Source organism: Arachis stenosperma, chromosome 2 (genome assembly GCF_014773155.1).
Source record: "Arachis stenosperma cultivar V10309 chromosome 2, arast.V10309.gnm1.PFL2, whole genome shotgun sequence".
NCBI classification, from domain to species: Eukaryota; Viridiplantae; Streptophyta; class Magnoliopsida; order Fabales; family Fabaceae; genus Arachis; species Arachis stenosperma.
Genome location: NC_080378.1, coordinates 92,699,742 through 92,716,544, shown reverse-complemented (window position 1 = coordinate 92,716,544; position 16,803 = coordinate 92,699,742). Strand labels below are relative to the sequence as shown.

Here is a 16,803-nt window from a genome sequence, read left to right as displayed (position 1 = left end):
ATATTTGTTTAAAACTCTATTTATAGACTAGCCTAATATCAACCGAGAGTTACTCTTAGAATATTCTCGTCAATTTTTAAACTTCAATTAATAACTGTTCAATTCTCGCTGTTTTTGTTCCTTGACATTCTATTATACTATCATTTCTGTACTTTTTACTTTAACATACAGTCTACTTTTATTCTTTTGAGTTAAGTTTTTTACTATGTCCATTAATATTAGGTGTTTTCTTCCAAACCCATGCCAATTTTGTGGGTAATTTACCCTTACTTATGTGTCATCATCACAAACCATTGATAAAAAAAAGTTTCAACCTTTCATTAATTGATTCATTAAATATTTTCACACTACATTGTATTCTATATTATTTACATTATACCATATAACGTAAATGTACTGTAATATGAATGGGTGCAATGTGCAAATAGTTGATTTTACAAATCCCTCCCCAAATACCATTCAAATAAAAACCTTTCACAAGTACCATTCGAATGTCCACATCTTCTTCTTCTACCTCATTCCTCTGATTTCTCCGGTGACTCATTGGCAGGGCCAGATTTTTTTGAACCCCGTCGAAGATCCTGCCTACTGCTTCTTCGTCTAGGGTTACGTGGTTCTGTGAGTCACCGGCAGAGTCCACAGCTTCTTCTTTTACGTCACTTCTCTGATTTTTCTGGTCACTCATTGGCAGGGCCAGATTTTTCCGAACCCCGTCGAAGACCCTGCCTACTGCTTCTTCGTCTAGGGTTACACGGTTGTCCTTTTCTGTGACTCACCGGTAGAGTCCACAGCTTCTTCTTCTACCTCATTCCTCCGATTTCTTTGGTGACTCATTGGCAAGGCCAGAATTTTTCGAATCTCGTCGAAGATCCTGCCTACTGCTTCTTCGTCTAGGGTTACGCGGTTGTCCTTTCTGTGACTCACTGTCGAAGAACGTAACTAATCCCCTTGCTGGCAAGGTTCTGGCGATCCACGTGCAAAACCCTCTCGAAAAACCCTTGTAAGGCATATTGCTTCTTCTTCTAGCTCATTCGTTTGTTTTTATTTGTTTTTTTTTTGTCGATTTTCACAACCAATTTTGCATGATTTATTCTGTTACTCACTTTCTTTAATCATCGTTGATCGAAGCAGATTGTTTCAATTTTGAATGTAATAGTTGATCATAGTTATTCATGGTGGTGTTAAATATTAATCAGATTGATGGCCAGTGATGCATGCTCCTCAAACACAAGACAAGGCAGAGGAGGAGCCAGCGGACAACACGAACTGATAGTTGGATATGCAACCTCAAATTTGCTGCAACCTGGGGATGTAAAAGATGGTGTGGCCCCAAAATGCTTCTGCGAAAAATATGCCATCTATTACATGTCGAAGACAGACACCAACCCGAATAGGCTATTTTTTGGATGTCCATTGTTAAAGGTAAGCACGTAATTCTTCATGTATGATTACTAAGTTTATGCTAAAATTGGGTAAATTTTGAATTTTTGGAATGAAGGTTTAGAATATAGATTTTGGTTATTTTTCCTTGCTCAAGTTGTTGTGGATGTGATTTTGAATTGTTGGAAATGGCATGCCTATTGGTTATGAAAATGATTTGATTTTGTAAGCGATTTGCTATTAAATTGGGTTGATTTTGTATATGATTTGACATTGGTGCTAGTTAATTTTGAAGAATGATTGAGAACTGGAAAAAAGTTGATTTATTGAAAATAGATCTACCTAGATTAAAAATGTTGGTTGTGACATGAATCGACATGGAATCTGGTCTGATATAAAAAAATGGCTTAAAAATTTGAAAGGATTTTTTAGATTTAGACTTTAGGGATTAATTACAGTGACATATGTGGATTAGATTGAATTGGAGTGTTTTGTGCCACCATACATTCATTGTGTTCTATTCAATTTAGGTGACAGAAGCACATTGCAAATTCTTTCTCTGGGTTGATGACCACATTGTAAGGGTCAGAGCGGGGGAGGCTACAAGAAAATCGGGTGACGGGAAGCAGAATCATGTTGAAGAACATTTGGGAATGGATAACTTGATAGCCCATGTAGAGGAAAGAATAGTAAACCTAGAGAAGTTGCTGAACAAGAAAAGTAAAGAAGCAGAGTTAAGGAAGAAGACTAGAGAAGCAGCTGCAAGAGAGAAGGAGACTTCATCAATAAAGTCTAATGATTAAATCAAAACCAGAACCTGAAGCACCTCTATTAGGTTCAGAAACTTAAGAATAATTTCCTTCTTTGTGAATTTTTCTACCAGAATGTAGACATACAATTGCTTGAAGCTTTTAAAGGAAAAGTTGTCGATGTCGTTTCTTTGATATGGGCAACATGGTTGGAATTTGATTATGTTTCTAGTGACGTGTTCTTGTTTTACCTATAGATACGTATATGGTTTATGGTATATATTTTTTTGAGTTAGTTATCAAAGTTCCCTACTAATTTTAATAGCATATGAAGGCCAATATATTGTAGTAAGTCGTCTGAATACCAAAAAATAACAACCTTTTTATAGTGACATGAATGCTTAACATTGCAGTCATGTTATAACTCAATGTTTGGCAATTCTGTAAGAGTAGGAAGGAGAAGGGCATGACAATATAGATTGATGATTTGGTTACTCCCATGACAAATCATGCAGCCACCACAATAGATAATTGACACGATTTGTTTTTCTTCTTATATAGTAATATTCAATGAGTGTATAGCTTATTGCAGGTCTTACCATGTAATGGGTTAGGTTGGGCCATCGTCCAAGACAGTAGTGGTGTCTACAATTGTGGTCTTGAAACCTGTGGCCATCATGTAAGTTTGTCTTCTAACTTATTTCAAGTAGTTTCTTAAATGCCCGTTTAGATGTCGTCTTTTTTGGTGGAATCGTGTTACATAGGAAAAAATAGGTCGAATTTTGTATGCATGTGTGGATTCATGATCATCCCCATTGAGTTCTTGTTAGGAATTAAGGTGTAACATAGTAGATGATCAAAGGTGATCGATATTTTTTTTCCTAGTGTTAGTTACTTTAATTAAGTGAATATTTAGTCTTTCTGACATACTTAGTATTGGGCTCGGTGAACTAACATGGAAAAATATTTATTTTTTGGTAGTTCAAGTCTCTCTAAAAGTAAAGTGGGCTAGCTATCAAATTGGGCCAGCTACAAAAACAATACATTAGTAGAAAATTCAGCTGAAGATTAATGCAGCAAGTGGCTTGAAACCGGTTAAGCCCAACTTTTTTTGGAATTTTAAGCCAAACCAAGTTTCTCTAGGTAACTATTTATTCCATTCATGTGTCTGTCTACTAATTGCCTTCACTTATCCTGCTCAATCTTTGTTTGAATAGCATTTTTTGGTTGAATATTCGCATAAAATATTAGTTGGTTAGCTGATATTTGTCACATAATCTATATACTAGGATGGTTAGAAATAGAATAATACCATTATAAATCTCCTATATATGAGGAAAACTACATGACACATCGAATTAAATAGAATGAAGTTGTTATGTAACCATTTCTCTTAATTTTGGACCTTTCAAACCAATATAAAACATACACAAGTTAAACTGAAATCAAACAAACTTAGAAGTAACCAATATTATAACAATTAACAGGAGATTTCATTACAAAAAAAAAAACCATAAAGAACAGCAACCGGAATACTAAACATAGACGTTCAACAAAGTTTCGCAATACATTTAGTCAGAGTGGATTTAAATGTGAATTATTTCTAAACCGGAAACATCCCTTCAAAATACTTGAGTGTAGACCTAACTGTTATTGGGTGTGGCATTCCTGGGTCTCGCCTTACTCTCCTCACCAATAGATTTCTAGTACCATGTTTAATGTCATATTCTGTCAACACAAGCTCTCTGGACGAGTAACTCTCTTTTCTTTGAATTGTTCACCAACAGAATTAGGTTATCATTCACGAATAGTATTGAATTTTCTCTGATGCTTCGACTCCCAAACTTGTAGTATTGCTCTAATATTTTGTTTCCACCGGCGTCCTCATTCAAGTGCCAAATTGATGCGACATAACCAAATTCATTGTGTGTATGAGCGAGGAGTGCGAGTTTGTCGTTGTGGGTTAGTAAATTGTGAACGGTATATATTGCACCTACTGGAATAGACACCTCGCTAAAAGTTTCATCTTCGACACTGTAAAATAAAATAGACTTGGGTATAGCATAACAATCTCTTGTACCAGTAATCCAACAAACATGACCATTATGAAAAACAGAGTTAGGGTCAATTTTTTGACACCAGAGAGACAATTAACATAGTGAAACCATGTAGAACACCTTGAACAATATCTAGAGAAAAAAACGTAGGCATTAGCTATGTCCCTTTTGAACATATGTATGATGTTGTATGCATCTGTGTTTGGGACATATCCGAAACCATATACTGGAAAATATGATCTACCATGGTCCCTGTGGGGTTCAGAAATTTCTCTAGAGCGTTGTGTTGTTGGATTCCATACCAGAAGTCTTGTGTCGTCTTGGTCATGGGAGAACTTGAAACATATGTTCCCGTTTGATACTCCCATAATACGAAGCCATCCATGGATGCCAACTCTGAAAGGTTACTGAACATGCACTTGTTCTCCCAAAGCAGCATTCACTATAAATATTGAATTTGAACCCATTAACAGTAGTGAGTATCCAACATGAAACAAGACATGTTGATCTAACACATTCTGCCTTCGCATGTATTGTATGTATGTCTCTGGTTGGCGTAGGCATCTGAGCCAGAATTTATTCAAGCACATACATCTCCCTACAACTTTGGCACTGCTTCGCAAGAAGATTTCTTGCAGCAATTCATCAGGAATAACCGGTAACAAAACATAAATTAGTTGGAATTCACTCATTTTTTCTCGAGGCACGTTTGGTAGTCTTGGCTTTCGGTAGGTTAATGTTTGATGTAGGAAATTTGCTTGAAGTCTCTGGTTGGCTTATAAGGATTGAACTTAAATTTTTCTAACTAATTAATTGTGTGAGATGTTGCATCCAATCAAAATTGATATGGCAGAATATTGTATTACCAGTGTTATTAATTACATTTTACCATAAAAATTATAATTGTCTCGTCTACCAAAGTTTTTCTTGCCTATGCTAGCAAATATAAATTATGTGGGAGTTCCAACATTCTTGTTTAAATTTTCTCATATTTTTTCTTTATTTAATTTGAAATTAAAAGCTGCCTCCAATTTTGCCTTCTACAATGGAAATGCATGCTAACCTAATCCATGGGTCCTGCATGTGTATTTACTTTATCTTGCTAAGTGAGTCATTAATCGTTTATGTTTATCAACTTGAGTTCCTATGTTTTTCCCCTAATCAGTTATCACACGATTAGAACCCGTCATCCTAAGGAACACCATGTCACTACTCATTTTTGCAGATTTTATTTAATGTATAAAAAAATATGGAATTCCCTAATTAGGATGTTACGACTGCAACACCCTCATCCATGTAGCCACACAAAATACCATAATCAATTCTTGCACATGAAAAACATTTTGTTAATCAAACCAAAACCACTAGAATGCAGATTATATATGACCCATATATACATTAACAAAGCCACAATTTCCAACACGATAATTTACATTAACATAATCAAAGTTAAAAGACACAATACTAATCCAATATGTTCACAAAACTAAATATGTACATATAATTGTTCACAAATGGCCACCGAAACATTCTTACAAAACATAAGTGCACCATATATTAATACCAAACACAAATAACTTAATGTTGTTCTGCCCTATGATGATGGTCTTCACTGGTTCACAGATGACTCGGAAGAGTCCAACGAGGAAGTTCTTCGGTACCTCCTACTAGGTCTTGCCACTATCCCTCCCCCCTGTTAATGGAGGTTGATCTTGTGATAATTTTGAAAAAATTATTCTACATGAATGAATAGAAAAAACTGTTAATTTAACTCGCTAAGTACATGAATTATTGTTACCTTGACTCCTGAGAACGCAGTGGTGAACCTTCTTGCTTTCGACGCTGCAAACGTAATAACTAATCGGTCTCGAATGCACTCAGCTGTGCTTCCTTGTTGAAGTGTGCATTGCATTGGTCTGCCAGCCACTGTTGGATACATATATCTGGTCAACCGCTCTGGGATTTTCCTCTTTATGAGTATTGTCCCATGCAAGCATGTAGAAGATACCCCAACCAATGTAACTTAGTTCCACAATAAGCAGCGGAGATGGTCGATAGAGAGATCTTATCCTCCCTATGTTTGATCCTTTAATCCAGTATTTATCACCCTCTCTCTTTGGGTAGATATGGAGGCAGTTGTCTTGACGGTCTATGAAGTAAAAATCAGTGGTTGTGAAGAAAGAGAAGTGCCTTACAATGTGCGGTGAAAACTGGATATCTTTCTATTGTAAGAAAAACAAACTAACATGTTAGATGCATGTTGAAACATTGGTTTCAGAAAAAAAAGAAGAAACATATGTGGCGTAGGGCATAAACTTACATTTGTTGCGAATAGGTTTAACACAAAAGTCTGGTCAGAGAATCTCCGTACGTTCCTAAATGCATTAACGTAACTAGCCAAACAGAAGCAAAACATGAAGTTCACTAATCTTAAAAAGAACAAACCATGAAAGACAGAGGGTAAGGTGTGTGGAAAAATACTGGATCAAAGTAGATAACACTTAGATGCTTACCGGAATTCTAGCTCCATATTTGTTTACTAAATGTAGTGACTAGTTGCTGCAATTGCTCGAGGGATAGGCGGCGAGAATAAATTAGAAGAAGGTGTAAATTGTAAACACTATCAAGTGATGTTGGGAGGGAGTCATGTTCAACTTTTTAATGAGGATAGACCCAAACGTCGTGCTGGTTGCATTGGAAGTCGAAGGGATATGTCAAAACCACCCATTAGTAATTAAACTTGTTGCATTGGAAGTCGAAGAGATATCTCAAAGCCATCCATTAGTAATCAAACCGTTTCGAAAATGTAAATTGATTAATAAAGCCACCCATTAGTAATAAAACTGTGAGTAAAGTATCATTTATGTCCCCAACATTTGGGGTAAGTCTCAAACCTATCCCTAACGTTTTAAACGTCCTATTTGTATCCCAAACGTTTGTAATTGTAGTCAATGTAGTCCTACCGTCAAAATTGTTAACATTTCGCTAACTCTGTTACCTACGTGGATGCTGAGGTTGTAAGCCCAAATGGTTTAGAGAGACACGTCTGCCTCTTCGCACCTATTATACCATTCAGTGAAGGAAAAACGAAACGTTGAAGAAACAGAGCACCTCAACGCTACTTTGTTCAGTCCGGTTCTCCTCACCACACACGTCTGACACTTCTTCGAGGGTGATCGCAGGGAGGGGCTACAAGGTAGTTGGTGGGTTGCGGTTCCTTGTGTTATGATGAGCGGATAATTTATACGCTTTTTGGCATTGTTTTTAGTATGTTTTCAGTATGTTTTAGTTAGTTTTTATTATATTTTTATTAGTTTTTAGTTAAAATTCACTTTTCTGGACTTTACTAGGAGTTTGTGTTTTTTTCTGTGATTTCAGGTATTTTCTGGCTGAAATTGAGGGACTTGAGCAAAAATCTGATTCAGAGGCTGAAAAGGACTGCAGATGCTGTTGGATTCTGACCTCCCTGCACTCGAAGTGGATTTTCTGGAGCTACAGAAGTCCAATTGGCGCGCTCTCAACGGCGTTGGAAAGTAGACATCCTGGGATTTCCAGCAATGTATAATAGTCCATACTTTGCCTAAGATTTGATAGCCCAAACCAGCGTTCTAAATCAGCTCAAAACTGCCCGGCGTTAAACGCCGGAACTGGCACAAGAATGGGAGTTAAACGCCCAAACTGGCACAAAAGCTGGCGTTTAACTCCAAGAGAAGTCTCTACATGAAAATGCTTCAATGCTCAGCCCAAGAACACACCAAGTGGGCCCGGAAGTAGATTTTTATGTCATTTACTCATCTTTGTAAACCCTAGGCTACTAGTTCTCTACAAATCGGACCTTTTGTTATTGTATTTTCATCTTTTGATCATGTTTTTATGATTGAACCCTCTTTGGGAGGCTGGCCATTCGGCCATGTCTAGACCTTGTTCTTATGTATTTTCAACGGTAGAGTTTCTACACACCATAGATTAAGGTGTGGAGCTCTGCTGTACCTCGAGTATTAATGCAATTACTATTGTTCTTCTATTCAATTCAGCTTGTTCTTGTTCTAAGATATCACTTGTTCCTCAACTTGATGAATGTGATGATCTGTGACACTCATCATCATTCTCACCTATGAACGTGTGCCTGACAACCACCTCCGTTCTACCTTAGATTGAGTGGATATCTCTTGGATCCCTTAATCGGAATCTTTGTGGTATAAGCTAGAATTGATGGCGGCATTCAAGAGGATCCGGAAGGTCTAAACCTTGTCTGTGGTATTCTGAGTAGGATTCAATGATTGAATGACTGTGACAAGCTTCAAACTCCTGAAGGCTGGGCGTTAGTGACAGACGCAAAAGAATCAATGGATTCTATTCCAACCTGATTGAGAACCGACAGATGATTAGCCGTGCCGTGACAGGGTGCGTTGAACATTTTCACTGAGAGGACGGGATTGTAGCCACTGACAACGGTGATGCCCAACATACAGCTTGCCATGGAAAGGAGTAAGAAGGATTGGATGAAGACAGTAGGAAAGCAGAGAGACGGAAGGGACAAAGCATCTCCATATACTTTTCTGAAATTCTCACCAATGAATTACATAAGTATCTCTATCTTTATTTTATGCTTTATTCGTATATCATCCATAACCATTTGAATCTGCCTGACTAAGATTTACAAAGTGACCATAGCTTGCTTCATACCAACAATCTCCGTGGGATCGACCCTTACTCGCGTAAGGTTTATTACTTGGACGACCTAGTGCACTTGCTGGTTATTTGTGCGAAGTTGTGATAAAGAGTTGAGATTGCAATTGAGCGTACCATGTTGATGGCGCCATTGATGATCACAATTTCGTGCACCAAGTTTTTGGCGCCGTTGCCGGGGATTGTTGAGTTTGGACAACTGACGGTTCATCTTGTTGCTTAGATTAGGTATTTATCTTCAGAGTTCTTAAGAATGAATTCTAGTGTTTCAAGGTGATGTTCTTATCATCACCAAAACTGATTGATTCTCATCAATTTAGCTCTCGAATGCAATGTCCTGCTGAAGCTTGGCTAGCCATGTCTAATTCCTTTAGACTAAAGCTTTAGACTAACATTGCATGATTCCTGGAATTCTCATTAAGAATTTTGATATCCTTGTTTTCTTTTTTTCACTTAATTTTCGAAAAATCCAAAAAATTACAAAATTATAAAAATAAAAAAATTATTGTATGTTTCTTGTTGAGTCTAGTGTCTCATGTTAAGTTTGGTGTCAATTGCATGTTTCTGTTCTTCTTGCATTCATTCATATGTCTTAAGTGATCTTCAAGTTGTTCTTGATGATTTACTTGTTCTGATCTTTAAATTCTCTTGTCTTGAGTGTTTTGTTGTTTCTCATATGCATTCTCATCTTGTTAGTGTCAATGGTATACAAATTGCTAAGTTTGGTGTCTTGCATGCATTGTTATTTGATTTTAGTTGCATTTTGATTATTCCTCATTATTAAAAATCCAAAAATATTTTTAATTTGTGTCTTTTCAAGTCAATAATACAGAGAATTGAAGATTCAGAACATGCAGCAGAGGAATTATACAGAAAAAGCTGGGCGTTCAAAACGCCCAGTGAGGAAGGCAAACTGGCGTTTAAACGCCAGCCAGGGTGCCTGGTTGGGCGTTTAACGCCCAAAAGGGTAGTGTTTTGGGCGTTAAACGCCAGAATGTATACCATTCTGGGCGTTTAACGACAGGATGGCACAAGAGGGAAGATTCTGTTTTTAACTCAATTTTTTTTCAAGTCTTCAAAATTTTTCAAAATCAAATCTTTTTCAAATCATATCTTTTCAATCAAATCTTTTTCAAAATCAATTTCTTTCCATTTTCAAAAATACTTGCTATCAATTAATGATTTGATTCAACATTTCAAGTATGTTGCCTTTTCTGTTGAGAAAGGTTTAATGTTTGAATCGTATCTTTTCTTGTTAGCCAAGTCATTAATTTTTAAAATCAAATCTTTTTAAATTGTTTTTCAAATCATATCTTCTCAATCACATCTTTTTAAAATCATAACTTTTCAATCATATCTTCTTAATCATATCTTTTTCAAAATAGTTTTCAATCATATCTTTTTGATTTCTAATTTCAAAATCTTTTTCAAAAATCACTTGATTTCTTTTCCATTCTTAGTTTTCGAAAATCAATTAGTATTTTTCAAAATGTTTTTAATCTTTTACTTAATTTTCGAAAATTTCTTCCCCTCTTCTCACATCCTTCTATTTATGGACTAACACTATCCCTCAATGAACAATTTGAACTCCATCTTTTTTGATAAGTTCGAATTCTTCTACCCATCCTTCTATTTTTCTTTTCCTCTGACACCTCAAGGAATCTCTATACTGTGACATAGAGGATTCCATATTTTCTTGTTCTCTTCTCTTTCATATGAGCAGGAGCAAAGACAAAAGCATTCTTGTTGAGGCTGACCCTGAACCTGAAAGGACCTTGAAGTGAAAGCTAAGAGAAGCTATGGCACAACTCTCTGTAGAGGACCTAACAGAAATCTTCAAACAAGAAGAACCCATGGCAGCCAAAAACAACAACAATGCCAACAATGCAAGGAAGGTGCTGGGTGACTTTACTGCATCTACTCCCGACTTCTATGGGAGAAGCATCTCTATCCCTGCCATTGGAGCAAACAACTTTGAGCTTAAGCCTCAATTAGTTTCTCTAATGCAACAGAATTGCAAGTTCCATGGACTTCCATTGGAAGATCCTCATCAGTTTTTAGCTGAGTTTTTGCAAATCTGTGACACTGTCAAGACTAATGGGGTTGACCCTGAGGTCTACAGACTTATGCTATTCTCTTTTGCTGTAAGAGACAGAGCTAGGATATGGTTGGACTCACAACCTAAAGAAAGCCTGAACTCTTGGGAAAAGCTAGTCAATGCCTTCTTGGCAAAGTTCTTTCCACCTCAAAAATTGAGTAAGCTTAGAGTGGAAGTCCAAACCTTCAGACAGAAGGAAGGAGAATCCCTCTATGAAGCTTGGGAAAGATACAAACAATTAATCAGAAAGTGTCCCTCTGATATGCTTTCTGAATGGAGCATCATAGGTATTTTCTATGATGGTCTGTCTGAACTGTCCAAGATGTCTTTGGATAGCTTTGCTGGAGGATCTCTTCATCTGAAGAAGACGCCTACAGAAGCTCAAGAACTCATTGAAATGGTTGCAAATAACCAATTCATGTACACTTCTGAAAGGAATCCTGTGAACAATGGGACAAATCAGAAGAAAGGAGTTCTTGAGATTGATACTCTGAATGCCATACTGGCTCAGAACAAAATATTGACTCAGCAAGTCAATTTGATTTCTCAAAGTCTGTCTGGAATGCAAGCTGCACCAGGCAGTACTAAGGATGCTTCATCTGAAGAAGAAGCTTATGATCCTGAGAACCCTTCAATAGAAGAGGTGAATTACATGGGAGAACCCTATGGAAACACCTATAATTCTTCATGGAGAAATCATCCAAATCTCTCATGGAAGGATCAACAGAGACCTCAACAAGGTTTCAACAACAATAATGGTGGAAGAAACAGGTTTAGCAATGGCAAGCCTTTTCCATCATCTTCTCAGCAACAGACAGAGAATTCTAAGCAGAGCCACTCTGACTTAGCAACCATGGTCTCTGATCTAATCAAAACCACTCAAAGTTTCATGATTGAAACAAGGTCCTCCATTAGGAATTTGGAGGCACAAGTGGGATAGCTGAGCAAAAAAATTACTGAACTCCCTCCTAGTACTCTTCCAAGCAATACAGAAGAGAATCCAAAAAGAGAATGCAAGGCCATTAACATGATCCACATGGCCGAACTTGGAGAGGATGAAGAGGCAGTGAACGCCACTGAGGAAGACCTCAATGGACGTCCACTGGCCTCCAATGAGTTTCCTAATGAGGAACCATGGGAATCTGAGGCTCACACTGAGACCAAAGAGATTCCATTGGATTTACTTCTGCCATTCATGAGCTCTGATGAGTATTCTTCCTCTAAAGAGGATGAGTATGTCACTGAAGAGCAAGTTGCTAAATACCTTGGAGCAATCATGAAGTTAAATGACAAGTTATTTGGTAATGAGACTTGGGAGAATGAACCTCCTTTGCTCACCAAAGAACTGGATGACTTGTCTAGGCAGAGATTACCTCAAAAGAGACAAGATCCTGGGAAGTTTTCAATACCTTGTACCATAGGCACCATGACCTTTAAGAAGGCTCTGTGTGACTTAGGGTCAAGTGTAAACCACATGCCTCTCTCTGTAATGGAGAAGCTAGGGATCTTTGAGGTACAAGCTGCAAGAATCTCACTAGAGATGGCAGATAACTCAAGAAAACAAGCTTATGGACTTGTAGAGGATGTTTTGGTGAAAGTTAAAAACCATTACATCCCTGCTGATTTCATAGTCCTAGAGACTGGGAAGTGCATGGATGAATCCATCATCCTTGGCAGACCCTTCCTAGCCACAGCAAAGGCTGTGATTAATGTAGACAGAGGAGAATTGATCATTCAAGTGAATGAAGAATACTTTGTGTTTAAGGCTCAAGGATATCCCTCTGTCACCATGGAGAGGAAGCACGAAGAGCTTCTCTCAAAACAGAGTCAAACAGAGCCCCCACAGTCAAACTCTAAGTTTGGTGTTGGGAGGCCACAACCAACTTCTAAATTTGGTGTTGAACCCCCACATTCAAACTCTAAGTTTGGTGTTGGGAGGTTCTAACATTGCTCTGAGTATCTGTAAGGCTCCATGAGAGCCCACTGTCAAGCTACTGACATTAAAGAAGCGCTTGTTGGGAGGCAATCTAATGTTATGTTTAATCTATTTTCCTTTGTTATTTTATGTTTTCTGTAGGTTGATGATCATGAGAAGTCACAAAATCAGTTGAAAAAGCAAAAACAGAAAGAAAAATAGCACACCTTGGAGGAAGAACCTGTTGGCGTTTAAACGCCAGTAAGGACAGCAAATGGGCGTTTAACGCCCAGTCTGGCACCATTCTGGGCGTTTAACACCAGAAAGGGGGCAGCAGACTGGCGTTAAACGCCAAGAAAGGGCAAGAAGTTGGTGTTAAACGCTAGAAATGGGCACCAGCCCGGCGTTTAACGCCAGAATTGGCACAGAGGACAATTTTGCTCGCCACTTGGTGCAGGGATGACTTTTCCTTGACACCTCAGGATCTGTAGACCCCACAGGATCCCCACCTACCCCACCACTCTCTCTCTTCTTCACCCATTCACCAATCACCTCAACACCTCTTCCCCAAAAACTCTTCACCACTCACATTCATCCTTTATAAAACCTCACATACCTCACCATTCAAATTCAAACCACTTTCCCTCCTAAACCCACCCTCCCATAACCGAACCCTACCCCTCTCTCCACCCCTATATAAACCCATCTTCACTCCCTCATTTTCACACACCCTAAACACTACTTCTCAAAATTTGGCCGAACCACAAAGCCACCTCCATCTCCTCTATTTCTTCTTCTTCTACTCTCTTCTTTCTTCTTTTGCTCGAGGACGAGCAAACCTTTTAAGTTTGGTGTGGTAAAAGCATTGCTTTTTATTTTTTCATAACCATTTATGGCATCCAAGGCCGGAGAAACCTCTAGAAAGAGGAAAGGGAAGGCAAAAGCTTCCACCTCCGAGTCATGGGAGATGGAGAGATTCATCTCAAGGGTGCATCAAGACCACTTCTATGAAGTTGTGGCCTTGAAGAAGGTGATCCCCGAGGTCCCTTTCAAACTCAAAATGAGTGAATATCCGGAGATCCGACATGAGATTCAAAGAAGAGGTTGGGAAGTTCTTACCAACCCCATTCAACAAGTCGGAATCTTAATGGTTCAAGATTTCTATGCCAATGCATGGATCACCAGGAACCATGATCAAAGTGTGAACCCGGACCCAAAGAATTGGCTTACAATGGTTCGGGGGAAATACTTAGATTTTAGTTCAGAAAATGTAAGGTTGGCATTCAACTTGCCCATGATGCAAGGAGATGAACACCCTTACACTAGAAGGGTCAACTTTGATCAAAGGTTGGACCAAGTCCTCACAGTCATTTGTGAAGAGGGCGCCCAATGGAAGAGAGATTCAAGAGGGAATCCGGTTCAATTGAGAAGGCATGACCTCAAGCCCGTAGCTAGGGGATGGTTGGAGTTTATCCAACGCTCAATCATTTCCACTAGCAACCGGTCTGAAGTTACTCTAGACCGGGCTATCATGATCCATAGTATCATGATTGGAGAAGAAGTAGAAGTTCATGAGGTTTGGTGGACGAAATTGTGATCACTTGTTATTTGATTTGACTTTTTGGTCTTGTATGATTTTACTCTTAGGGCACTGTTTATTTTCACAACTCCGTTCAACTAACCAGCAAGTGTACTGGGTCGTCCAAGTAATACCTTACGTGAGTAAGGGTCGAATCCACAGAGATTGTTGGTATGAAGCAAGCTATGGTCACCTTGCAAATCTCAGTTAGGCTGATTGAACATTTGTAATAGTGATAATTGGATTGTTCTAATAAAAAGGAATAATAAAAGGGATAGAGATACTTATGCGGATTCATTGGTGGGAATTTCAGATAAGCGGAATGGAGATGCTGTAGAGCTCTCGGACGCCTGCCTTCCCATTGCTTCTACTCAATCCTTCTTACTCCTTTCCATGGCAAGCTTTGTATAGGGGTTCACTATCAGCTGTGGCTACTTTCATTCCTCTCGGGAAATAACCTGTGCGGCTGTCACTCGCACAGCTAACCAGTCTGGAGGCATCACCCATGGTTGATAGCTACATCCCATCCTCGCAGTGAAAGCTAATGCACGCACTCTGTCACAGTACGGCCAATCACCGGTTGGTTCCCGCTCCTACTGGAATAGAATCCCTCTTTTGCGTTTGTCACTAACGCCCAGCAGGTTAAAGTTTGAAGCACGTCACAGTCATTCACGAACGGAATCCTACTCGGAATACCACAGACAAGGTGAGACTTTCCGGATTCCCAGGATCCTACTCGGAACACCACAGACAAGGTTGGACTTTCCGGATCCAGATGAATGCCGCCATCTATCTAGCTTATACCACGAAGATTCTGTTGGGGAATCTAAGAGATACACATTCAAGCTTTGTTGCATGTAGAACGGAAGTGGTTGTCAGTCACGCACGCTCATAAGTGAGAATGATGATGAGAGTTATTAGCTCATCACATTCATCATGTTCTTGAGTACGAATGAATATCTTGGAATAAGAATAAGAGAGGAATTGAATAAAAGAAAATAGAACTTCATTAATCTTTGAGGTACAGCAGAGCTCCACACCCTTATCTATGGTGTGCAGAAACTCCACCGTTGAAAATACATAAGCAAAAGGTTCAGGCATGGCCGAATGGCCAGCCCCTAAACGTGATCAATGATCTCCTAAGATGAAGAATAAACAAAACTGAGATCAAAAGATGATTGATACATTAGTAAATCATCCTATTTATAATAAACTAGCTCCTAGGGTTTACATGAGTAAGTAATTGATGCATAAATCCACTTCCGGGGCCCACTTGGTGTATGCTTGGGCTGAGCTTGATCTATCCACGAGCTGAGGCTTCTCTTGGAGTTGAATTTCGAGTTATGATGTGCTTTGGGCGTTCAACTCCGGATTATGACGTTTTTCTGGCGTTTAACTCCAGAAAGGAGTGTGTACTTGGCGTTCAACGCCAAGTTGCGTCGTCATTCTTCGAATAAAGTATGGACTATTATATATTGCTGGAAAGCCCTGGATGTCTACTTTCCAACGCCGTTGAGAGCGCGCCATTTAGAGTTCTGTAGCTCCAGAAAATCCATTTCGAGTGCAGGGAGGTCAGAATCCAACAGCATCAGCAGTCCTTTTGTCAGCCTTTTTCAGAGTTTTGCTCAAATCCCTCAATTTCAGTCAGAATTTACCTGAAATCACAGAAAAACACACAAACTCATAGTAAAGTCCAGAAATGTGAATTTAACATAAAAACTAAGGAAAACATCCCTAAAAGTAGCTCAAACTTACTAAAAACTATATAAAAACAATGCCAAAAAGCGTATAAATTATCCGCTCATCACAACACCAAACTTAAATTGTTGCTTGTCCCCAAGCAACTGAAAATCAAATAGGATAAAAAGAAGAGAATATACTATAAAGTCCAAAATATCAATGAATATTAATTTAATTGCATGAGCGGGACTTGTAGCTTTTTGCTTCTGAACAGTTTTGGCATCTCACTTTTTCCTTTGAAGTTTATGAATGATTGGCTTCTCTAGGAACTTAGAATTTCGGATAGTGTTATTGACTTTCCTAGTTAAGCATGTTGATTCTTGAACACAGCTACTTTTGAGTCTTGGCCGTGGCCCTAAGCACTTTGTCTTCCAGTATTACCACCGGATACACAAATGCCACAGACACATAACTGGGTGAACCTTTTCAGATTGTGACTCAGCTTTGCTAGAGTCCCCAGTTAGTGGTGTCCAGAGCTCTTAAGCACACTCTTTTGCCTTGGATCACGACTTTAACCACTCAGTCTCAAGCTTTTCACTTGGACCTTCATGACACAAGCACATGGTTAGGGACAGCTTGGTTTAGCCGCTTAGGCC

General features: G+C 38.7%; 1 non-coding gene across 1 annotated transcript; it reads right to left on the bottom strand.

Moving 5' to 3' along the window:
* Positions 1–11,133: 11,133 nt before the first annotated feature.
* LOC130964203 (small nucleolar RNA R71) lies at positions 11,134–11,241 on the bottom strand. The gene has a single exon (XR_009080306.1). It is a non-coding gene; the product is annotated as a small nucleolar RNA R71 (small nucleolar RNA).
* Between the last annotated feature and the right edge of the window lie 5,562 nt (positions 11,242–16,803).